Genomic DNA, 6,000 nt, shown 5'->3' on the forward strand with positions numbered 1-6,000 from the left:
TGAGTCTGTGCTCTCTGCACACGTTGCCTTTGCACGTGCTCTTTTCACTCACTGTCTGCACTGCCCTTCCCGTCCCTCTTGGCTGGTTGATTCTTAATCATCTTCTAGATTTCAGTTCAATTGTCAGCTTCCTTGAGAAGCTTTTCCGGACCTGCTACCTTCAGCGCTCCGTGCTGTGCATTTCTTTCTGTTAATAGGACATACGCCCGCCACCCCCGCCCTGCAACCCCGGGGCTGGACCATCTCCCTTACATGGTTTCATTCTATGACTTCTGCACAGTGAAGTGAAGTTGCTCAGTCATGTCCGACTCCTTGCGACCCCATGGACTGTAGCCCACCAGGCTCCTCAGTCCATGGGATTTTCCAGGCATGAATACTGGAGTGAGTTGGCATTTCTCTGCACAGCTTCCTCCAAAATCCTCCCCCACCCTGGCCTTCTGTCTTGCCTCTCATCTCAAGAATGTCAAATTGTCCAGTATTTCCTCTGTGTCTTGTTGACCCAGGCACTATTTTCTTGCTGACAAGCCTTGTTTGGTTGGTTCTACTGATTAAGTGAATTCTGTCTCTCTTCAGTTACTATTTACTGTCCCTTTCGGTTATTTTTCTTTCTAAATATTGTGTCATTTACTTGGAAAGATAATATACAAAATTCAAAAGCGATAGAAGAGTGCATTGTGAAAAGTAAGTCTCTTTCCCTCTCTGGACCCCCAGTTATACTGTCTCCCTGTATAAGGACACAATGGCTTATATACAATGGCTGTATGCTCCTCCTGGCTTTGTTTTTTGTTTGCATTTTTGTCAATCTATCTTGAAGATTTTTGTTTCTGACAAAATCTAAGGTACAAAATAAATCCCAGTAGGTACAATCTCTACTTTTTTAAAAAAGTATTTTATGTGTCTTGGTTTATAAATTTATACATGTTTTAATCATTTCTTTTTTTCTCCCTGTACATTAAATTCAATAATTCCTTGCAATAGCTGCCAGTGTTTTAGAAAAGCATAATACAGCCACAAGGCCTTGTGCATGTGATGGTAGGAGGGATTAAAGGAATGGAGTAGTGATGAGAATGCCATCCCCTCCACAGCATCTCACCTGTAGGGATGGATGGGAGGGAAGTAACCACACCACAGTGAAGAAAAGGAGCTGCAGATGGAATCTTGCAAGCTCTTGAGCCCTGAAAAGATCATGGTTTCTCTGTCTTACCAAATCTAGTTCAAAATAAATGTTTACTTTTTGAAATGACCCAGCATTTATATGTGCAGAAATTCAAATGCATTTTTAATTTGCCAAATGTTAGACAAATGATGAGAAATACCTTGTTCCCTTTCTTTTCTCTCTGTGTGTCCCTGTTTTGCTTGGTCCCTGGGTATGTGCTTGGGCTGGTGGCTCAGAGGATAAAGAATCTACCTGCAATTCGGGAGACTTGAGTTTGATCCCTGGGTCTGGAAGATCCCTCAGAGAAGGGAATGGCTACCCACTCCAGTATTCTTGCCTGGAGAATTCTGTGGACAGAGGAGCCTGGGGGGCTACTGTTCATGGGGTCAGAAAGAGTCGGACACAACTGAGCAACTAACACTTTCACTTCTTTTTTCACTTGGGACATGCTTGGTCAGCTTTTTGGGTCAGCCAGCACTAGTGGGATGATCAACGCCAGGCATGTAGCCGGCATCACAGAGCTCTGAGAATGCAGAAGTGAGCAAGACAGAATTCCTGAGTCTAGGTCATTTTCTCAGGGAAGACCGACGGAAGGGCAATTCTAGTTCCATGTGGTACGTGCAAACAGGATGCTCTAGCATCACACTGGAAGAGTCTTAACCTCTGTGGGGTCTAACCTCAGAAGAAGGGGATGACAGAGGATGAGATGGTCGGATGGCATCACCGACTTAATGGACATGCGTTTGAGCAAGCTCCAGGAGATGGTGAAGGACAGGGAAGCCTGGTGTGCTGCAGTCCATGGGGTCGCAAAGAGCCGGACATGACTGAGCGACTGAATAGCAACAAACCTCGTTAATTATGTGTCAGTGCTCAAGGATAAGTTTATTGACATAAGGTGAAAGGATCTTATCACAAGTACCTGTTACCAAGTACATGCACATAGCAGATCACATTTCCCAAAGATAAAAATCCACATACTTGTCATAATCTTCTCACACTATGTGACTGATCATCTCATCTCACATGTAGGGGTCTATGTCCCTCTCTTTGAATCTGGATAGAGGCTTGTGGCTGCTCAACCTATGGAGCAGCAGTGGAAGCGATGCCACGTGTCTTCCAAGCTCAGTCATATAAAGGATCGTCTCACCCTCCGTGCTTATCCCTGCAAAAGTGAAAATATTGGTCACTTAGGCATGTCTGACTCTTTGCTATCCCATGGCCTATAGCCCACCAGGCTCCTTGGTCCATGGGATTCTCCCAGCAAGAATACTGCAGTGGGTAGCCATTCCCTTCTCCAGGGAATCTTCCCAACCCAGGGATCGAACCCAGGTCTCCTGCACTGAAGGAGGATTCTTTATCATCTGAGCCATCATGAAAGCCCCACCATATTTTGATGAAGACCAAGCTATATGGAGAGGCCACCTGTGGGTGCTCTGGCCAACAGTCACAAAGCCCTCAGTCAACAAGCCAGCATCAACCACTAGATATGTGAATGAATGAACTTCATTTTGTCCCAAATCCTGGCCTTAGAGTCTTTCAATTAGATATCAGATATGATGGAGCAAAGATAAGCTGTTCACATAGATGCTGCCTGAATTCCTGACTCGTAGAAACCATGCGATAGAATACACGATGATTGTTATTTTAAACTAGTAAGTATAGGAAAATTTTGTTGTGCATGAATAAGGAACTAATAGAATGCACAAAGCTATTCATGAAGATTTTTTCATTTTTGTAGAAAAATGTGAGAAGTTGGAATGACGGTGAATATAGTCATCTTTATGATCTGCAAAAAAATGAAATCTCAATACTTTTCTTCGGATGTTGATGAATGAAGTGACATTTTAAAATTATCATCTAGTAAGGTGCTTTGAAAAACCAAAAGCAGGGTAGCTGTCATAAACAGAACTAACATTCATGAACAGCAAGGAGATCCAACCAGTCCATCCTAAAGGAAATTGGTCCTAAATATTCATTGGAAGGACTGATGTTGAAGTTGAAACTCCAATACTTTGGCCAGCTGATGCAAAGAACCAACTCATTTGAAAAGACCCTGATGCTGCGAAAGATTGAGGGAGGGAGGAGAAGGGGATGACAGAGGATGAGATGGTTGGATGGCATCACTGATGCAATGGACATGGGTTTGAGTAAGCTCTGGGAGTTGGTGATGGACAGGGAAGCCTGGCTTGATGCAGTCCATGGGGTCGCAAAGAATTGGACATGACTGAGCGACTGAACTGAACTGAACACTCATGTAATTCACCCAAGACTTGAGAGCTCAGAAATTGAAGTAACCTGGGATTAAGCATACAGAATGGCTTCACAGGTGATGCTGGTGGTAAAGAACTTGCCTGCCAGTGCAGGAGATGTAAAAGGCTTGGGTTCAATCCCTGGGTCGTGAGGATCCCCTGAGGGGGGCATGGCACCCACTCCAATATTCTTGCCTGGAGAATCTCATGAACAGAGGAGGCTGGCGAGCTATAGTCCATGGGGTCACAAAGAGTCAGACATGACTAAAGGGACTTCACATGCAAAGCCTACAGTTAATGAGACTAACCACAGAGCAGAGTCAAACTTCCACTCACCCAATAAGCAGCAATATTCACACTTCGGCGTGTCTCCGGACCACCAGCAAGTGTGCTGAAAGTGCTGCTTCCCTCTCCCTCCCCACCCACCCTGCTTACCCCTCTGAGTATTTTCTTGCAAGGTGGGGTTTGGGAAATCAGGATTTCTGCAGTCTTCATGCAGGTTGACTACAGATGGTGCAAGTTCATCCTATATTGGAAAACCTGTTTGAATTCTGGCAGGGCAGACAGCCTAGGCCGAGGCAGTGGTGACCAGGCTGGGCTCCTGTCTGAGCCCTTGAGAGCAGATGCCATGTCCCCTGTCCACAGAATACACTCAGGGCACATTGGCTGAGCGGAGGGGAGCCCATCACTGTGGGTGCTTCTAGAGTGGGGCATTCCCTCCAGTTTCATAGAGTGACTGGCCCCTTGCCATGCTGCCAAAGCAAATCCTTCCATTCCAGAGAAATCACTCATTTGAGAGTCTCACAAGAAATTCCTGCTTTGTTTTCTTCTGTTTTTTAATGAGTAGAGATGGGAGAACTTGTACGGAGTGAGCAGTGTGCGTGTGTTAGTTGCTCAGTCATGTCTGACTTTTTGTGACCCCGTGGACTGTAGCTTGCCAGGCTCCTCCGTCCATGGGATTTTCCAGGCAGAAACACTGGAGTAGACTGCAATTTCTGTCTTCAGAGGGTCTTCCCTACCCAGGGATTGAACCTGAGTCTCCAGCATTGCAGGCAGACCCTTTACTATCTGAACCACAGGGAACTTTAGGGAGTGAGCAGAGATCTAGAGAAAGTACAAAGGGAAACATTCCTGTACAGAAATTGTTGTAAAGGTTATTTGCTCATTCTACAACAGCAGGTTTGAGACTCCATGATAATAGAGTCTTTTTTTTTTTTTTACCTACTGTGTCCCCAGAGCTTCAAATAATGCTTGGCAAATGATAACAAAGGCAACTAACTTTTCTTGGGCATCAGGAAATCAACACTGAATATTCACTGGAAGGACTGATGCTGGAAAAGGTCAGTTTTCATTCCAATTCCAAAGAAAGGCAATGCCAAAGAATGCTCAAACTACCACACAATTGCACTCATCTCACATGCTAGTAAAGTAATGCTCAAAATTCTCCAAGCCAGACTTCAGCAATACGTGAACCGTGAACTCCCTGATGTTCAAGCTGGTTTCAGAAAAGGCAGAGGAACCAGGGATCAAATTGCCAACATCCGCTGGATCATGGAAAAAGCAAGAGAGTTCCAGAAAAACACCTATTTCTGCTTTATTGACTGTGCCAAAGCCTTTGACTGTGTGGATCACAATAAACTGTGGAAGATTTTGAGAGAGAGGGGAATACCAGACCACCTGACCTGCCTCTTGAGAAATCTGTATGCAGGTCAGGAAGCAACAGTTAGAACTGGAGATGGAACAACAGACTGGTTCCAAATAGGAAAAGGAGTACGTCAAGGCTGTATATTGTCACCCTGCTTATTTAACTTCTATGCAGAGTACATCATGTGAAACGCTGGACTGGAAGAAACACAAGCTGGAATCAAGATTGCCGGGAGAAATATCAATAACCTCAGATATGCAGATGACACCACCTTTATGGCAGAAAGTGAAGAGGAACTAAAAAGCCTCTTCATGAAAGTGAAAGAGGAGAGTGAAAAAGTTGGCTTAAAGCTCAACATTCAGAAAATGAAGATCATGGGATCTGGTCCCATCACTTCATGGGAAATAGGTGGGGAAACACTAGAAACAGTGTCAGACTTTATTTTGGGGGGCTCCCAAATCACTGCAGATGGTGATTGCAGCCATGAAATTAAAAGATGCTTACTCCTTGGAAGAAAAGTTATGACCAACTTAGATAGCATATTCAAAAGCAGAGACATTACTTTGCTGACTAAGGTCCGTCTAGTCAAGGCTATGGTTTTTCCTGTGGTCATGTATGGATGTGAGAGTTGGACTGTGAAGAAGGCTGAGCGCCAAAGAATTGATGCGTTTGAACTGTGGTGTTGGAGAAGACTCTTGAGAGTCCCTTGGACTGCAAGGAGATCCAACCAGTCCATTCTGAAGGAGATCAACCTTGAGATTTCTTTGGAAGGAGTGATGCTAAAGCTGAATCTCCAGTACTTTGGCCACCTCATGCAAAGAGTTGACTCATTGGAAAAGACTCTGATGCTGGGAGGGATTGGGGGCAGGAGGAGAAGGGGACGACAGAGGATGAGATGGCTGGATGGCATCACTTACTCAGTGGACGTGAATCTGAGTGAATTCCGGGAG

This window comes from Oryx dammah, unplaced genomic scaffold, assembly GCF_014754425.2.
Source record: "Oryx dammah isolate SB20612 unplaced genomic scaffold, SCBI_Odam_1.1 HiC_scaffold_3, whole genome shotgun sequence".
In the NCBI taxonomy this organism is placed as follows: Eukaryota; Metazoa; Chordata; class Mammalia; order Artiodactyla; family Bovidae; genus Oryx; species Oryx dammah.